The sequence below is a fragment of the Equus asinus genome, chromosome X, assembly GCF_041296235.1.
Source record: "Equus asinus isolate D_3611 breed Donkey chromosome X, EquAss-T2T_v2, whole genome shotgun sequence".
Taxonomy (NCBI): Eukaryota; Metazoa; Chordata; class Mammalia; order Perissodactyla; family Equidae; genus Equus; species Equus asinus.
This window is the reverse complement of record NC_091820.1, coordinates 40389685-40409720: the sequence shown is the minus strand read 5'-3', so window position 1 is coordinate 40409720 and position 20036 is coordinate 40389685. Positions and strand designations below refer to the sequence as shown.

General features: G+C 40.1%; 1 protein-coding gene across 6 annotated transcripts in view; it reads left to right on the top strand.

Moving 5' to 3' along the window:
- The window catches only part of JADE3 (jade family PHD finger 3), a 126812-nt gene that overhangs the window by 33354 nt on the left and 73422 nt on the right, over positions 1–20036 (top strand). Inside the window, exon 2 of one of the 6 annotated variants that reach the window (XM_044763414.2) lies at positions 1308–1428. The exons of 4 other annotated variants lie outside the window; for them this stretch is intronic. The gene's annotated coding sequence lies outside the window, so the exon portion shown is untranslated. Of the gene's footprint in view, positions 1–1307; positions 1429–6170; positions 6239–20036 lie in introns of those variants that run through there. One more of the 6 variants, XM_044763410.2, reaches the window with a different exon arrangement.

The following is a 20036-nucleotide window of genomic DNA, read 5'->3' as shown; positions in this document are numbered from 1 at the left end:
ATTTTATCACTAGAGTCTGTCTTCCAAGGATAATTACACTGCCCTGTGACATCTTAGGATGTAAGTGCTTGCACTTGAAGGATGGAGAAGCTAGGCTGGAGAGGTGGGGGTGAGTAATCAGCTTTTGCTCATAGGTTAGGACCAGACCTGAGTCTCTGCAAGGCATTGTGGTGGTCTAGCCAGCCACTTTTCCAAGCATATTAGGGCTTTTTCTCTCATACAGTATTTCTGGTGGTAATGGGGCCAGGCCACATGAAGCTCCAGCACAGCCAGGAATATGTGTCTAGAAAGAAAGTGGTATTCAAGCCACACTGATTTCATTAATTTGGGAATAGATCAGAGCCCTCTCAGCTATTTTTTGATTTTGTTTTGTTTGTTGTTAATCTTGAAATTTAATAAGAAACTACTAAATAATAGTTACTTTTTATGTATTTCCTATTGTTAGCTATGTGATACAGAATCCCTGCAGGAGGGAGATCCTAAATGGGCAAAAACACATGGGCAAAAAGCACATGTTTTTATGTTGTAGCATGCTTTCAGTATTTTTATGATGGAAACATACGTTCCTTAAAAACCACAGTGGACTTCCCAGGTGTCTATTTAGATCCATCAGGTTCCAGGCATGTAAGGCTGCTCAACTCATAACCTTCTGGGCGTATATTAACTATGTACAGATAAAAACTTGTTGGTGTGAAAGACATGGTACCTTTTGGAAAGAAAATCCTCAGGTACAGCATGCTGTCTCATTTACTCCTGCTAAAATCCAGTGTCTTCTTGGCTGGGAGCAGGGCAGCAGTAGGAGGCTGCCTGAATTCTGAGCCCACTGTTTTTATGCCAGACTGACCCTCCTCACACAAGGACAGGTCAGTGATACTCGTTTCCACTGCTAAGACTTTTATTTTTTCTTTTGGCAGTAGCCAAAGCAACTGTTTACAAAGAAAACACACTCATTATTCTTACTCTTTCATTTTACAAATATTCATTTCAGTGGGATGTTTCAGTGGAGATCTCTTTAGCAGTGGGAACAATTTGACTTTGGTACTGGAAGAACAGCTAATAAGTCACAGAAACAGTGATTAAATAGTCAACAGTTCTACAAATAATACCAATTTAATTATGTGCATGAAGTTGACCAAAACATGGGAATTAAAGCTAGCTTTATTCAAGGCCAGTATAATTCTTGTGACCCCCTGCCAATAATAATTTTCAGGCCCGATTAAGTGAATTATTTCTTACTGATTATGAAATATTTCCAGGTAACACCATCAAAGGCTGTATTGAATTCAGATTGTTTCATTATTTTTTAGAGCTTGTCCTGGGATAACTGTGCTGCATTTCCCAGAGCCTGTGAGCTCTAAACTGAGAGGTTCTGGTCCAAGGTTGATGGAACCTGAGAAGTGGAAGGACCTTGGAGATCACCAAATCCAGGTACCTTCCCAGTGCAGGAATCCTCTCCACAATATTCTGTCAGACAGGAAGTTGTCTGACTCTTGACCACTTTTTCCCCCCAAAGAATACATATTTTTCCTCCATCCATGTTTGAGGCTACTCACTCATCTTTCCATGATAGGTCGTTCTTTATTCCCAAGCCAAGGTCTGCCTCCCAGGAACTCTTGCCATTGTTTCCAGCTCTTCTCTCCATAGCCACACAGAGTAAATCTCCTTTGTCCAAAATAGTTGAAGCCATCTATTTTCCTACTTCCCATTCCCCTTTCTCCCACCTGTGATTTCTTAGATTAAAAAATTCCTGGTTCTTTCGACAGCTTCTTTCAAGGATTTTAATGCAGTGGAAAAATTCAGAGAATAATATAATGAACACTCGTATTTTCCACCAGCCAGAATTATCAACAATTAAATTTTGTCATATTTTTAATTTTCTTAAATAAAGGAATTAAAACATTACAGAAATGATTATTTCCCCTTTGATCACCCCTTCTAGTGTCATCTTCCTCCCGCCTCCCAGTTTTCATGCATAAATAGGTGTGTATAAACAACATATAGATTTGTTTTGGATCTCTTTTAATTTACATAAATGGTATTATGAATGTGTCTGTGTGTTTTCTCCACACAGCAAAATGTCTTAGATCTTTTCATATGTTTTGTATTAATGTTTCCATAGTTTATATTGTATTAGTCATTATATATAACATAACATATTTTGGGCTGTCTGCCATCTGGACATATGGCAGGATTGTAGTTCATGCCCCTTTTGAAGTTAGGTGTGGCCATGTACTTGGTGTGCTCAATGAAATGTCAGCGAAAGTAATGGGTGCACTTCTAAATGGGAGTTTTAAGAGCCAGTATGAGATTTACCATGTTTTATTCCCCTGGCAAATAGAGATGGGGCCTCTGTCAGCCTGGGCCTGAGAATAACTACATTGAGCTTTCCTGCCAACTCATTTTAAACATGTAGTGTAGGAATAAATAGACTTTAGTTGTGTTAAGCCACTCAGATTTTAGGCTCCTTTTGTTACTTTGGCAAACTTAGCCCATCCTGATTGATAAGTAGACCTACATCATTGTAGGTGCTGCAAAGTTTCGCAGTGTGTAAATAGGTCTTATTCTGTCTAGCTATTCTCCTAGTGACAGAAGCTAAGTACTTCCTAAAATTTGCTTTTATAAGCAATTCCATATTGGCAATTGTGTAAATTTTTGAGTGTTTCTCCAGGATATGTATCTAGAAATAGGATTGCTGGGTCACAGAATATGGATATTTTCGGTTTTACAGAATGCTGTCTTTGCTATCCAAACTGGCTGTACCAGTTTACATTTTCACCCTTTCAGCTGTCATTTGTGTGACATGATTCCCAAACCTTTTTCTAATCTTGGTTCCCCTCTCTGGATTCACTTTTGTTGGTCATTGTTTCTCTGTGATGCTCAGACTGGAACTTAGTTGTCCAGTTGTTGGCTGACTGAGGTAGATGGTATTTTTCCAAATTCAGCCCAAGTTGAGGAGCTGTGGTATTTGGTGGCACCAAAAACTGACCTGCTATCATCTTATATTTAGGGAACAGGGTTTTTAAAATTGCAGTGGCTTTACATATGTTCTAGTTAAATTTCATCCTGTTTTTCTTTGTCATATTAGCTTTTGAATTTTTCCCTTTCCCCTGATGAATGTTATCCCTCCTAAGTCAATCATCCTAGGTTCATCTATTTTCCTGATCAAAGTTTTGATCAGCACAGGGCCAGGGGTATAGCTCTGTGTCCCACAAGACACCTTTCAGGTTTGCCTGCCTATAGCCTGGATTCTTCATCTTATCAACTGGAAAATCCTGATAGCCTTTGTGAGCTGCCTCCACATATACTATACCTATAAATAATTACCTCAATAAATGAATTGAGTGACTGGAATAGAAAGGAGTCTTGGTTAAGTTGGATGTGTCCTGATTTTAGAGAGCCTGTGCTGGCTGCTAATGACAATTTTTTTTCTTTTTCAAGTGCTCATCCAACCACTGCTTTATTAATCTGGTCTAAAATTTAGTTTAGAGTGAAATTCAGGCTTTTTATTTGTTAATGATTATACTCTACCCCTTTGAAAATAAAAGAGATTTTTGCTTCTCTCCAGCCTATTGTGAAGTCTGGTGTCTGTGAGTTTTCATAGACGAGAGGAAGTGATTCTGCTGTCATAGCTGCAAATAGTCTTTTAGCCCTGAGGAGAGGAACAAGGTAGTTTTTAGGGTTATGACCAGCTAGGATGCCGTGCTCTACTCCCCAGCCAGGGTGTCTTTTCTCCTTGCACCAGAACCAAACCTGGTCATAGTTCAAGGAAGTATAAGGACTCTCTAAGCCAGTAGCTTGGATCATTACAAGTTAGGCTTGCTGGTGGTCTTTCTCTTGTTCTTTGGGACCAATTACATGTCTAATTCCAGTTAGTATTTTTGTATTAGGATTGTATTAGGATTCTTAGTTACGTGTGTCAGAACCCCAACTCAATTTAGCCAAAGAAAGTTTACTGTTAAACGAATAGCCCATGGACTACTGCCTTTAGGAATGGCTGCATCCTCACACTCATTGCAGCCCTGAATCTCCTCAGCTCGCCTTTCCTCTGAGTTAGTTTCACTGTCAGGCAGGCTATTTGCAGCAGATGCAGTGCCCCTCTCCCAAAACTTCCGTCAAAACCATTGGATGACTTGTTGATCTAGCCTGGGTCATGTGCCTTAGACCCAGGAGGTGTGTATCTGTTCTGGCGTGGGGACAGAGATTGCCTTCACCCAGACCACATGGACCACTCATTTATTCCTCTTCCATACATTTGCTGAGTGCCCACTATGTGGTAGGCACTGTGTTAAGCTCAGGGGTTATCACAGTGAACAACACAGGCATGGTCTCAGCCTTTTTGAAGTAAGTATTAAAAAAATGGACTTTAATCTGCTCACAGTGATAAAGGAGAAGTTAGTGGTGCTGGAAGGCAAATGACAGAGGTTCTGAGGTACTCTGGGGCAGATAGGGGAAGGCTGCCCTGAGGAGGTGTCATTTGGATTGAAATCTGACATGAGTAGGGCTTAGCTATGTGAAGTTGGTAGGATGATGATGAGCGATCTAGGGGTGGGGTGGGGAGGTGGAATAGTATGCACAGAGTCTTGGAGGTAGAAAGGAGCATATTCCAGGCACTGAAAGGAGGCCAGGATGGTTGGATCACAGAGACTGAAGGGGCAGAGAGGCACAAGTGGGACTGGAGAAGTAGGTTGGCACCACCTCTAGCAAGGCCACATGGCTTGTAAGAGGTTTGGAAGCCATACAAAGTTTAAGCAGGGAATCGGTGATTAATAGCCCTGGTTCATGTAACTCACTATCTGGTATCTAGCTTAGTCTAGTTAATTAACTAACCAAGATCACTTACCTGGTTGGGACTTAAACTAGGGATGCTGCAATATCTGGCATGTGTCCAGACCTGGCTCAGGCATTGCCTCTCCCAGGAAGCAGTCTTCATTGCTCCTTCCTTCCTGCCACTGGGAGAGGGTGGGTTTTGCTCCATTCCTGCTCCCTTTACCCTGCTCAGAGAACTATCATGATTTTGTTTACCCCATCCAGGCCTGGGCAGGACATGTTGGTTTGGTGCCCAGCCAGGCTAATGATTGTCATCTGTGCAAAAAAGTGTTATCATTAGCAGGCCTGACTTTGAAAGGCCTGCTTACAAGGTTGTCCTTTGGCTGGCATCTGGGAACTTGATTTTTGGGAGGGTTCCCACCATTCCCAGAACTGGTAAGGGTGGCTCATTGTGCCTCAACTGTTTATACAAATAGTGTGGTTTCTTATGAGTATCTGCTTTCCTTTTTAGAGTCTAGAATTCGGGTATTTGCCAATCACAGGGTGCCTATGTGACCAGCCTCCAGTCAAAACCCTGGGCGCTGAGTGTCTAATGATCTTCCTTAGTAGACAACATTTCATGTGTTGTCACAACTGTTGCTAGGGAAATTAAGTGCATCCTGTGAGACTCCGCTGGGAGAGGACTCTTGGAAGCTTGTGCCTGGTGTCCCCTGGATTTCACCCTGTGTGCCTTTTCCCTTTGCTGATTTTGTTTTGTATCCTTTCAGTGTAATAAATCATAGCCATGAGTATGATTATATACAGAGTTCTGCGAGTCCTCCTGGTGAATCACAGAACTTGGGGACCCCTGACACAGCACCCTTGCAGAACCATTGTTAAATATTTGTTCAACACTTACTCAAAGGAAAGAGTGAGCCTGGTGAGCAATCAGGGCAGAGAAAGGAGCTCTCTCTAGTGGTGGCACTGCTTCTCCTCTCCTTTTAAGCAGTCAGCTTTGGTCCTAAACTTGTACTGTCCACTCTACTAAACTGCAGTCCTGCAGGGGGCTACAAGGGAATCTCAGGAGTATCATGATCAGATTTGCATTTTTGGAAAGAATAAATGCCCAAGAATCATCAGGAAAACTTGTGAGGAGAGTTTGCTTTACCAGATTAAAACTTACTGCAAAGCCGCTATAATAAAAATTGTATGGTAATGGACTAGAACTTTGATCTAACACCCAGGTTTCCCAAATTCCAGCCCAAGTTCCTTCATCGAATCTTTACTGAGTTCTTCGATGGGCCCTGTGTAAGAGTGAACATATGAAACGCAGTTCCTTCTTGACTTTACTTCTGAGACAGGTCATGCAGAAAACAAGCATCACTTATACTGTCTGCAGTGGAACCCTCTGAACTTGTTTTTAGGTGTTTGTAATGCTGTCAGCTGTCAAAGTAGGAGTGTGGGATTCTGAATTCAGAACCTGGGAAAAACAGTAAGTAAACAAAGAACTTTTTACCAGTCTCCTGTGAATTGCTGATATTTCAAATCACTGCATGTTAATAGTATAAGGATAATCTTGGCACTTTTAATTTTTATAGTTTTTCTGTTGGAAAAAATCAAATATTCCTGTCTCTACAATCTGCCACCATTGTTTTGTCTTTCTTTACATGTCAAGGCTGATGTTTCCTGAGGGAGAACTTAATTAGACTGTGCAATAATCTTCTTGAGAAAATAGAGAAAATCAGTTATTTAAAACACACTGGATGAATGATCTTATTTTAAAAAAAAACCTTTGAAAAAGGAAAACATCCTGTACTGAGGGAACAGAGGTGGGATGATGGAGTTTTGCTTGTCTTTGTTTTGCATTTCTAACAGTAAACTTGAAAGCACAGGATCTTCTGACCATTGAAGCTGAAATTATGTATTCAGTGTTTCTCATGAGATAACATTTACCATAAAAAAGACTGCATTTATACTTGTCTTGGGTAATTCTAAAAATTTCTATGTAGAAAATTCTAAAAATTTTAATGTGGAAAATTCACCAGTTCCAGACCCACACAAGCACACAAAAGCATTACATTGATTACATGTCTGTGTATTAGCTGATTCCTGAAATGGTGTCTCAGAAGGATTAAAATTGAGCCTCTGTTCGGAGCACGTGGTGTTGACTGTGGCCTGGGAGTGTGCCAGTTAGTCCCAGCACCTGCGCCTCCTCACAGGGTCTTCCTGCTGCTGCCCAGGAAAATGGAGGGGAGCTGCCTCACCACTCCAGCCACACACAGGGCTAGGAATCCTGCCTAGGAGGCTTTTCCTGCTCTGACCGACAAGAGACCTGGAGAGGATAGTCTAGCCAGCTGGCTGCAACTCTGGGGCGGGGAAAAAAGGAAGAAATAAGAATAAAATCAAGCCCCGCCCCCCACCCACCCACCAAGCCCACGCTGACAGTAATAATCAGATGGCTTTTTGTCAGCAACCTCCTCTTGCATTAAACAACATTCAGGAATCCTGGATGTGATGGCCTATTTGCAATGTGTAAATGGAACATGGGAAGAGGGTGCTCAGATCTGACCCAGAAATTTGAGATGTAGGTGAAGAGACCTAATGCCCCACTGGGGACTCACAGGCCAATTACCTTGAGTCTGGTAAGTGGAATACAACTCCTAAAGGAAACTAGGTGTTTTGAACTAGGAAATAATATATGTATAGGCAAGGCTTCCTGTATTTCTTTGTTTATTGTAAGTCCTCAAAGGTTCATAGGAATTAAGGTTCTCCAGAGTGTGCGAGAGCTTTGGAGACAAAGGGAGAGAAGCAAAGGAAAGAGTCTTTTTTTTACTTACTTTTGTTCATGAGCAAAATCCTGCAGTATTCAATTGAACCGTTGCTGATATTCAAACATTTTGATCTACAACAATGGCAATTTCATGTGGTTTAACCTAATAATAGCTAATTTTGCCACACACTTTGAAAATATTCTCAGTTTACTATTGTATTGGGCTTAACTTCAGAAGGGGAAGGATCTCATAAATTCTTAGAGTCTTATTCTTTATAATAATTTGTGACATGTCCATCACTTATCGAACTGGTGTTTTCTGTAGCAGCCCTATTGAGGTATAATGGATATACAGAAACTCCACATTCACTGTACACAATTTGATGAGTTTGGACATATGCATATACCTGTGAAACCATCATCACAGTCAAGGTAATAGACATATCCATCACCTCCAAAAGTTTCCTTGTGCCTCTTGTGTGTGTGTAGTAAGAACACTTAGCATGAGGTCTACCCTCTTAAATTTTTAAGTGCACAATACAGTATTGTTAATAGGCACTATGTTGCACAGCAGATCCCTAGAACTTACTCCTCTTGCATAACTGAAACTTTATACTCATTGAACAATTCCCCATTTCCCCCTCCTCGCAGCCCCTGGCAACCACCATTCTATTCTCTGCTTCACTGAGTTTGACTGTTTTAGGTACCTCATCTAAGTGGAATCATGCAGTATTTGTCCTTCTGTGACTGGCTTATTTTACTTAGTATAACGTGCTCCAGGTTCATCTATGTTGTCGAAAATGACAGGATCCCTTCTTTTCTGAGACTGACTAATATTCCATTGTATGTATATACCACATTTTCTTTAACTGTTCATCTGTCGGTGGACATTTGGGTTGTTTCCATATCTTGACTGTTGTGGATAATGCTGCAATGAACATGGGAGTGCAGATATCTCTCCGAGGTCCTGACTTCAATTCTTTTCGATGTATATGGCCAACAGTTATATGAAAAGGTGCTCAACATCACTAATAATCAGGGAAATGCAAATCAAAACCACAATGAGATATTACCTCGCATTTGTTAGGATGGCTATTATATATATTAAAAGAAAAGATAGCAAGTGTTGGTAAGGATGTGGAGAAATTAGAACTCTTGTAGACTGTTGCTGGGAATATAAGATGGTGCAGCCACTATGGAAAACAATGTGGAGATTCTCGCAAATTAAAAATAGAACAACCATATGATCCAGCAATCTCAATTCTAGGTATATATCCAAAAGTAGTGTTTGTTTTTAACTTGGATATTCTTGAGAGAGAATCCCAAAGAAATCTAAAACCCCGTTCTCTTAAATACAATGGTATTGTGATCCATGTCTTAGTAGACTGGAGTAGCCTCGAATTTTTAATTCATTTCTGTCCCGGTACCTGATTCACTAGGCCTTCTTACGCAGTCATTAGGCATGACTACAAACAGTTGCTATTCCACCATTTCATAACTTCATCCTCAAAATGCATGTTGCAGGCCAGCTACTTACTACCTTACTCAGAATGTTTTTGGAGCTCTCCTTTTTGGAATTACCTTCAGAGCCGTTTTTTTTTTTAAACGATCAATTTTTATTAAACCTCAACCCTTTTTTTTTTTAAGATTTTATTTTTCCTTTTTCTCCCTAAAGCCCCCCGGTGCATAGTTGTATATTTTTAGTTGTGGCATGTGGGATGCTGCCTCAGCATGGCTTGATGAGCAGTGCTAGGTCCGTGCCCAGGATCCGAACCAGTGAAACCCTGGGCCGCCGAAGCGGAGCATGGGAACTTAACCACTTGGCCATGGGGCCGGCCCTCGTTCAGAGCCATTTTATAAGCCACCTGAGGAATTGATTATTCACTTCATTCATTCCTTGGGTATTTATTTGAGGTAGGTACAGTGTTGGGCACTGTATCAGGTACAGGGACAGATGACATGGACATAGCAGGTGGTCCATGGGAGGAGTGTGAACAGATGCATGCACGCGAGAAAGCACCAGGACATGTGAGTGGGGAGGAATGAGGGGCTCAGCTTCCTAGAGAAAAGACTATGCAAGGAAAATAAAACTAGAAAGATGAGCTGTGGCCACATTGTAGAGTGCCTTGGATACTAGGCCTAGGAGTTTGAAATTTGTGCTGTGAGCTGTAGGAAGCCATTAAAGGTTTTTGTGCTTTTAGAGTTTTAACCTGACAGCTAATGACAGTGGAATTGGAATTATCAGTCAGCTTTGCAATTTACTGTCCCAGCTTGTTACTGACTAAAACTAGTTTTACACACCTCAATTGTGTCTTCACTTGAATGGACTTTGAATAACATTTGATTGTTTCCAAAATTAAATTCCCTCTCAGAGAAAAAATTTGCTTCCATTGACCTTATTTAAAGAAACATGTTATGCCAAAGGGAACAGAAAGCAAATCCAAGCAAAAAATGTCCTAAGTATTTTGAGAAATTGCATTGTTGGAACAAACATTTGCTACCTCAGAGGGTCTCTTGCAAGTCAGCCTATCATTGGATGTGTAAATTCTCGCATATTTTTTAATGACTTCGTACTTACATGTGTATAATTAATCTTTTGAGTTGGTATCTGCTCTGCCTTTACTGGTGTGCACTGAAGGGTAACCGTGCAGATAAAGAGGATGGGGATTATAACTAAAAAGAATAAGGATTCTAATAGCAATGCTAAGTTCTCTTCAGGTGAGATATTAGGGGTGTAGGATGTGTTACTTTGACCTTCTAATTAACTGCTGATTGCAGGTGCCACTCACCTCTGGCCTGAGGAGGTACCTTATGGCTGCCTTGGCATCAAGTAGGTTGAGAAACTTGCAGATAGAGTGACATTGGCTATTTGTATGTCTACTATTACAGATTTCTTCTTTTAGGCGAGGTATTTGACCCCTCTGTGACCTTGGTATTAGCTAGAATGCCTTTCTTAGTGGAGCCCAGCAGCAGTGCCTGCTTTGGAAAATTATTCGATCTTGAAAGTGATTCAGTGTACTAGGACTGAGGTATGTGATGAAATTTCCATTCTGTGGTTAATCATTAAAAACTACCTTCTAAATTCCATCAGTTAACTATTCCTGTATACTTAGCCGCTTCGAAAGTTAGTGGCTCAAAATAGTAATTATTTATTCAGTTCATTATTCTGTGAGCCATTTGGGCTGGGTTCAGCTGAATGGTTCTGCTGTTCTTAGCTGGTCTCCCTTATGCCTGTGGTCAACTACAGGTCAGCAGGGAGCTCTGCTTCTGAGGTTGTCTGGCTGTCAGCTGAGGCAGTGGTACGGGGTAGGAGCATTAGGCTATACATCTGCTACCCTGCAGCAGGCTGGCCCAGGCTTGTTTTTATGGTAGCTGGGCAGGTTTCTAAGACTGAATAGAAGCAGCAAGGCCTCTTGAGGCCTAGACTCAGAACTGGCACACCATCAGCCCTGTTGCGTTCTGTTGCTCTAAGCAAGTCACAAAGCCAGTTCAGATTCAAGGAGTGGAAACAAGCTTCAAAGTCACTTTGACAGGGCATAGATAAAGAAAAGGGTGAAGAATTGGGGGCATTTTTGCTACATATAACATAAATACAGATTTCTTAAAGGCTTCAGTTACTCCTGTAACATTTAAAAACTCATGTGTTCTGTATATTTAAAGTTAAAGACTGATCAGAAACAACTAGGAAAATATTAAAATTGTTCACAAGTCAGGGCCTTGATGACAGTTCTTTTGTGAAGCTGAATTTTTTTTAAAACTTGGATGCTCTGATACCTGAGTGTGCCTCACATTTTAAGTCAGTCATTAATTCTTTGTCCTTGCTACTAAATGATGTGAAGACCATAAATGGAAGTTTAAAACATAGTCGCAGATTCTTTGACACTACTCTCCTCAGGAGGCAGGGCCTCTGTCTCTTTACACTTAAATCTAGGTGAGCTTGTGATTTCTTCAACCCGTAAAATACAGTATGTGACTCCTGAAGCTAAGCCATAAAAGGCAGTGCAGCCTCTGCCTTGTTCATTAGGACATTCATGCTGGGACCTCTGAGGTGCTGTGTTAGAAGTCTGACTACCCTGAGGGCCCCCTGTGCTAAAGAGGCTTCATGTGGGTGCTCCAGAGATGGTCTCTGCTAAGCCCAGTCATTTCTGTCAAAGGTGCCAGATGAGTGAAGAAGCCTCCAGATGATTCCAGCTGTTTGAGTCTTCCCAGCTGAGGTCCCAGACATCTTGCAGTAGAAGAAAGCCATTCCTGCTGTGTCTTATCTGAATTCCTGACCCACAGTATTTGTGAGATGATAAACTGGTGGTGGTTGCTTTATGCCACTATGTTTTGCAGTGGTTTGTTACACAGCAATTGATAACCAGAACAGTGTAAATGAATGGGCATGGCTGTATTCCAGTAGAAGTTTATTTGTGGACATTGAAATAAGAATTTTACATAATTTTTACATGTCACAAACTCTTCTTCTTCTTCATTTGATTTTTTTCAACCATTTAAAAATGTAAAAGCTATTCTTAGCTCACGGCTACACCGAAAACAAGCAGTGAGCTAGATTTGGCCTAGGGCCGTAGTTTGCTGATCCCTGATCTAAGAAATTATGTAGTACTTGTGAAACTTAAACCTAAGGGCTTCTGGTCAAGATGACTCTGATTTCATACTTTAAGCTCATATCTCTTTTTCTAAATGAAGTGATAATAGATAAAATAAAAAATTAGAAAGACATATCTGTGATCAAGAAAAGATAAATCTTTGGACCAGAAACATGAAACAATAAGTGGAGATTGGTAGGGCCTCTAGTTACTGACATGCTGGACTCTAGATCCAGAAAACGGTAGAGATGGCTGGGAATTGTATATTTGTAGATAATGGGGATCAAAACACTCAGTGAATGGCGGAAATGATCCCTGACGAGTGAAGTCAAGGATTACTCATGAACAGAGACAGAAAAAGATGTTACTTCTATTCAGAGTGGCAGGCAGGAGAGTGGAGAGAGACTCAGGTGCAGAGACAAGTGTCTTATTGGCTTACTGTCTAAATCTGTATTTTTCTCCGTATTGTTGGGATGGGACTGAGAATCCTGGGAGGAAGCAACTCTCAATGGAGAGGGTGAATGAAAGAGGGAAATGAACTTTCTCCAAGGTTAGCGTGAAAACTAAAATTTCAAAGTAAGGACAGTTGTCCAAATTAGCAACCAGCAAATAAATTCATTCCCAATGAGAATCATTTTAGAATGACTTTAAAGTCTCAGATTTTCAGAGAAATGAAGAATAACATCCATTATGAATTTTTTAAAAATCTAGCCCATACCTGGTAGGAACTCATATTCTAGTTGGAGATTTTTAAATATATATCAGTAGTTACGAGATAGTTTATTAGTGGTGGTGCTGTACACAGGCCACTCTGAGAGCCTGCTGCGGTTGGGATTTTCAAGGTGTGGATGAGTCAGGTGAGGGAGGCTTTCTAGAAGAGGTGACATCTTTGCTAAGCCTTATAAAGATGAGTTTATATGTTTTCAAAGTGAGGACGTGAGAAGAGGGCCTTCCAGGCAAGAGGGATGGTGTGATTCTATAAAGCATAGGGGTGAGAAGCAGCATGAAGTGGGAACTACAGAGTTTCAGGATTCTTAGAGCATAAGACCAGGGCAGAGTGTGGTGAGGGATAAAGCTGCAGGAGTAGGTGCAGCTCGATTGTGGAGGAACTTGTTGGCCTTGAGGAGGACCCTAATAAAGGGAAGCCATTGAAGTCTCTCAGCAATGAGGGGGCATGGTCCAATTTGTGTTTCAGATAAGTCTGGCAGTTGGGTGGAGGATGAATCTGAGGGCAACATGATCAGGAGTCCTAAGACAGGTTAGGAAGCTGCTTGCTGTTGTAGTCTCCACTTCAGGAGATGGTTAGGTCACAAACTAGGAAAATGAAGGCTAAAATGGGATAGAAATATTGATTTAGATTATTTCAAAGGTTAACTTGGCGGGATTTGATGACTGGATGTTGAGAAAAAGGAAAGAGTTAAGAGGTTTTTCTGGATTTTATGACTGCATAGAGGAGGGTGCCAACTGAGACCACTAGAAGGAAGGAAGAGCCAGTGAAGCAGAGAGGATAGTGGCCTTGGTGCTGATCATCTTCCAGGTTGATGTATCTGGTTTGCAGGGGGTTTTGGATTTTTTTCTTTTTATTTCCTTCCTTTTCTTTCCCTCCCTGCTTCCCTCCCTCTTTCTTTTCCTTTCCCTTTCCTCTCCGCCATAAGCATGTGTGTCGTGTAATAGGGCACTTTGGGGAAACACCATCACTTACAAGATGGTTAGAGGAAGAAAAGGATATTAGGGAGTAACACAGGGAACCTGGGAAACGCCTTTGGAAACCAAGGCAGTTGTTTCAAGAGGAGCGGTGGGAAGGGGGGAGGGTGTGATCCGCATGTCAAATACAGTATACAGGAACTTAGAGATGACGGTTGGGAAATACGCACACACTGGTGACTTTGCCAATTGAGGAGTGACTGAGGGCAAGGAAGGGAGGACAGACCATAGACTACTTTCTGAGGAATTTGCAAGAGAGGGGAAAGAAAAAAATTAGGTATTAAATAGAGAAAAATGATGTAGGGTCAAGAGAGTTTGGGGATAAAGGTAGGGAGAGATCTGAACCTGTTAAAAGGTGCAAATCTAGTATAAAGGCAGAATTAGGAAGTTAAAAGGCAGATTTTTTCTGTTCTTAGAAAATTATTTCTTCATTTAGGGCTGTCTAAAAATTTGGAATGGATTGCCTTGTTAGATAGTGAGCTTCCTGTTGCTGGAGTGGTCAAGTAGAAGTTGGATGTTTTCTGGTCAACTGTGTTGAAAGATATATTTATGAGTGTCTTTGGGTGTTTTAATCTCTGTTGAATTCTCAACAGTTTGCCCAAAGTTGTTTTAAGCATTATAAACTAATGAGTTATTCTGTGGACCTGCCTCACCTGGCAGCTTTCCCTAGATTCATCGAATCAATGGGCCACGTTAATTTATGTGCCTTTGATCTTGAAGGATGAAATTAAATCGCACATTCTCAGATAAGAGAATATTGAGACTTAGTGTCCAGGAAAGTTTCATCACTATGACCATCAACTGTGGTCTGGGCTCACATGTATTTTTGACAAGGTAATCACTTTCCACACAAAGCAACAATGAATCTTTATTTCAGTTTTTGAGTTTTACTTTTTATTTGTCTATTTTTGTAAAACACTCTCACTTGAAGTAATTAAAATAGCACTGAGATGATAGGAGAAATGGATAGAGAAGAAAAATCTTTTTCCTTTTCTCTGTGATTCATATTCCTATATGGATACTTTTAGTTTACATGAATGTTTGGTTTTCTGGGGCCAAGAGAAGATAATTATAAACTAATGAGTTTATATCTGTGTAGTTCCATCTATGCTCTCTAGTCCTCATCTTAGATCTTTTAGTGATCCCTTCCGTTAGCATTTCAGACAATTCAGGGGTAACCTTTTGCTGTTTTGTCTCAAATGACTACTTATCTGTATCCAAATCTGGCTTCCTGGCGTAGTGAAGCATGAACAGCATAAATGACTGAACTCAACTAATTCTCAGAAAGCCACATTTTAGTCAGTACTTTCCAACTTTCTCACTCATCATTTCTTTTACAGAACTAACAAGTGGTGTAACTAATTAATTAGAGTTTTATTCCTTCTCAAGTTAAACATTTTAAATATTCTCTGTTAACCTTTTTTAAATGCTAATAGGTAGTAAAATAACTAAAATCCAGACAAGGAAACTAAAAAATGCAAGTACTGGAAAAACAGCCGCCCACCGCCCCCCCCCCCCCCCCCCAGAAAACCAGGAGCACTAGGTGTGGTGAATATTTATCTTTTAAGGAGAATAGATGCACCCTTGTTACTAATTAACTTTCCTCCTTATGGCCCACAGATAGGGGGTCAGCCTCCCAATTACCCCCAGGCTGGGAGTTTTACCTATTTCTTAGCCTGTTTGCTTGCTTGCTCTGGGAGAGTGCAGTAAGTGAAAATCTCACAAGTCCATAGGTTGATTCTTTTCCTGTCTCAATTTAATATTCTCCAGATATGTTAGGAACATGAATAAAATTCTCTTTTTATTATATACTTACTTTCTTAACAGTTAATTTTTTTATTTTAAGATAATTTTTTAAATTTTGAAATAAGAGATTTTGAGATAATGGTCTAAATTTAGAGAGAAGTTGCAAAAATAGTACAGAGTGCAATCTTTCTGCTCCAGACAAGATGGAATAGGCACATTTCACTCTATTCCAATTAAATGTAATGATCTAGGTAATTTAAAAGTAATGAATGGAAGAAGATATACCATACCTGCCAACTAGGAGAAAGCTGGAGTGGCTATACTAATATCAGATAAATTAGACATCAGAACAAAGAAAATTACCAGGGACAAAGAGGAACACTACATAATGATTCAAAGGGTCATTCTACCCAGAAGACACAGCAATCTTAAATGAGTATGCACCAAATAACAGAGCTTCAAAGCACATGAGGCAAAATTCAGCATAACTGAATTGAGAAATAGACAGATCCACAATTATAGTTGGGAACTTCAGTGCCCCTCTTTCACTAACTGATAGAACCAGTAGACAGAAAATCAGCAGGGATATAGAATAACCCCACCAATCTTCCAGATCTAATTGACATACAATGCTCTACTCAACAACAGTGTAATATACTTACCTTTTAAGTACATATGTAACATTCACCAAGATGGACTCTATCCCAGGTCATAAAACAAACTTCGACAAATATACAAGGATTGAAATATACAAGGATTGACTATAATGAAGTCAAACTAGAAATCAAAAACAGAAAGATTACAGGAAAGTCTCCAAACACATGGAAACTAAACACACACTTCTCATTAATCCGTGGGTCAAGGAGGAAGTCTTAAGGGAAATTTGAAAAATACATTGACCTGAATGAAAATGAAAATACAGCATATCAAAACTTGTAGGATGTAGCTAAATCAGTGCTGAGTGGGAAATTTATAGCACTAAATGCTTATATGAGAAATAGATGGAAAGTCTCAAATGAATAATTTGAGCTTCCACCTCAAGAAAACAGAAAAAAAAGAGGAAAATAAACCCAGAGCAAGCTGGAGGAAGGAAATAATAAAGAAAAGAGAAATTAATGTCATTGAAAACAAAAACAATAGAGAAAAACAATCCAAAAGCTGGTTCTTTGAAAAGAGAGATTCTGACTTAATTGGTAATGGGTGTAGTTTGGGCATGGGGATTTTTACAAGCTCCCTAGATGATTCCAATGTGTAATGGGGATTGAGAACCTCTGCTAGGGAAGCCAGATACACAGGGTTTAACCTGTGTTGTCATCTATGGCCCAGCCCCTTTCATTTCTCCTGAGGAAAATTTGTGGCCATTTCATTTTCCCTCACTTTTTGTATCAGTACTGACTCTTTCCCTGTATGTTAACTTCCATGTCTGATTTCTCCTTTTCCATGGGCATTGCTCTGACCAGAGGTGAGCCTTTAACAGCAACCCTCCTCCACTTCACACCCACACCACCTTGATTGATTTGGGGATTAACTCCGAAACCTCCCTCTGATTGGTTTCTCACACATCATTGGTTACTAGTTTTAGGCTGTGATCACCCAAGCCATAATGACAATGTGTCTAGTGCACCTGGTCCTGTGACCCTGGCTCTGAGGGAGCCAGAGGACTTGGTTTCTCCGTTCTGGTGGCTAGTGCAGTGCCTTCCCTCTTATTAGCACAGTAGTAACAGTTGGTGTGCAGTGGATTTGAACTTGCTCAGTAAGTTGGGGATTGTTTCTGTTTGTTTGACCTTATATGTGAGGCTTACATGCCTGTTATTGTTGCTAAAACCTAGGCTAAGGGTTCTTTTTCCTCCTAATAAATTCTGATTGTCACTTTAAATCAGGTAGTTGTTATTGTAAATGTATTAGGGGTACATGTGAGTAAAAATTTCAATGTGGAAGCAACTCACAACAGCATTTAAGACATAATGGAAATAATTTTTAAAAATGATTTGAGTTTCTATCTGAAGAATTGTGTATTTCATAGTAAAATCTATTCTTGTTGATTTACTTTGTTCTAAAGTCTTATTTGCAAATGATATTTTATCTTAAAGGGATTTATGTTTTATACATATGTCTCTCTTTATTCTTAAGATGCCAAGCCTACTTATTTATCTGGGTAGTTGAACTTGTTGAATATATGTACATAAATTAAAAAGAAAATGTACTGCTAATTTTTAAAAAGTTGTTGAAACTGGGGCCTTTTTTCTTAAAAGGCATAAAACAGATTTTAATTTAGAAAGGGCTAGAACCCTTAAAATCTGTCAAGATAACATCACAGAATAGTCCACGCAGGTTGAAACTTTGCAGTGAGTTCTGTATCAGCCAGTAAGTGGGCTGAGAGATTGGGAAGGGGAGGGGGTGGTGTTAGGACAGTGATAATTCACTTGTATGCTTCCAGTTTTCAATATTCTTTCTTTCATTAAAAGAAAGGTTTCTTGTAGTTGAGACCAGAGATTGACAAGCTATGGCCTATGAGCCGAATCTAGCCTGCCACCTGTGTCTCTGTGGCCTGCGAGCTAAGAATAGTTTTTACATTTTTGTGTGATTGAAAAATGAAGAATAATATTTCATGACATGAAAATTATATGAAATTCAAATTTCAATATAATAAAGTTTTATTGGAACAGAGCCATGCTCAGTTGTTTATGTACTGTCTGTGGTGGCTTTCATGCTACAATGGCAGATTTGAGTAGTTGCAACGGAGACCACATGGCCCACAAAGCCTAAAATATTTGCTATCTGGTACCTTACAAAAAAGGTCTCAGAACCCTGATTTAAACTTACTTCCCAACCTGGCCTTCCCATGCAAGATGATTTCTACTTGGGGAGTTTGAAATTCCCAAATAATTTGTTAACAAGTCTGTATATTAAAGAGGGTAAGTAAGCCTGCTTCCTGGCAACAGGGATAACTGTGGTTGACATAGAAATACTTGTTTGAGTGGTGGGAACCTACCTAGGTAAATTTGTATTTTCTTCTTTTTTCTTTAATGCTTTTTGAGGGCTTTGGAAAAAAGTTGAGCTCCAGACTCCTCATCTGGTCATGGGGACTCATGAGTCACATGATGTGTCTTAATTTTTAAAAACAAGCTTTAAAATGACTGAGATGAAGGTAGTCTTCTCTTAGAAAGTACAGAAAAGGTTATCTACTCCAACTTCTGGTATCTGTTCTTTTTTAAAGACAAAGATTTGTTGGGAGTGAGGAAAAGCAGTAAAATATGTAGGGTATGTTCTTTTTCTTCTGATTATTTTTTGTTTACTCAGTCTCTAGATATTTATGGCTTTAGTCACTAGACTACTAAAATGTGTTAGAGATGAAAGATATGCAAGGTGAACAGGCTTTAAGGGAAGTTTTGTTTCCACCACATTGAAGCAGTGATAGATTGAATTGTTTTGTAGAGAGGAGGGAATTCTGAATTTTAAAGCATAGGCATTGGACTCAAATGGTCTCAGTGTGCAGAGGGTTAGTATTGTTTACCCCAAGCAGTGGTTATTAGCTCAAGAAACACATTTATAGTATTCATGATTTCATTTTAAGAAATAGTTTGGGACGTTCTTTGCGCACATGGGCAGGAATTGACCGTTTAGGATATAAGAAGTGTGCTGCTCTGGTCTGACCAGTGGCCTAACTCAAACATCTGTCTCTGTAATGGCTCTGAAGGATATTTTCCTGAAAGCCTAGGGAGGTGGACTGTCAAATGCTTCTTTTCTTAAGGATTACTTGTAAATACCATCGTGGATTTATTCTCTCTGATTTTATCTCATTCCTTCTTGAACATGTTTACATTTTCATTCTGTTCCACTTCTTGAGCTGATGAGTTCCCTAAGTTCCCTAAGCATTGCTCAAAGTCCTGCTTTCTTTTTGATAAAATTGCCTTTAGGTTTCAGGGAGTGCCCCTTTGTTACTTTAACTCTGTGATTGGGTGAATAAATTCAAGTCAATCATTTCTACACTTTTCTTATTTTTTTTTTGTTTTTTCCTTTTTCTCCCCAAAGCCCCCCGGTACATAGTTGTATGTTCTTCGTTGTGGGTCCTTCTAGTTGTGACATGTGGGACGCTGCCTCAGCGTGGCTTGATTAGCAGTGCCATGTCCGCGCCCAGGATTCAAACCAACGAAACACTGGGCCGCCTGCAGCGGAGCGCGCGAACTTAACCACTCGGCCACGGGGCCAGCCCATACACTTTTCTTGATTCTTATCAATTTCTGCTTCACTGTTGTAGAGCAAGATTTCTCAACCTTGGCAGCATTGACATTTTGAGCCAGATAAATCTGGGCGTTGTAAGGGACTGTCCTGTGTATTGTAGGATGTTTAGAGCCTCCCTGGCCTTTACCCCCTGGATGCCAGTAACACTGTCTCTAGATATTGTCACATGTCCCCTGGGGGACAAAATTGCCTTCAATTTAGAACCACTCTTTGGATATTTGTCTTTCACAAACTGCCAA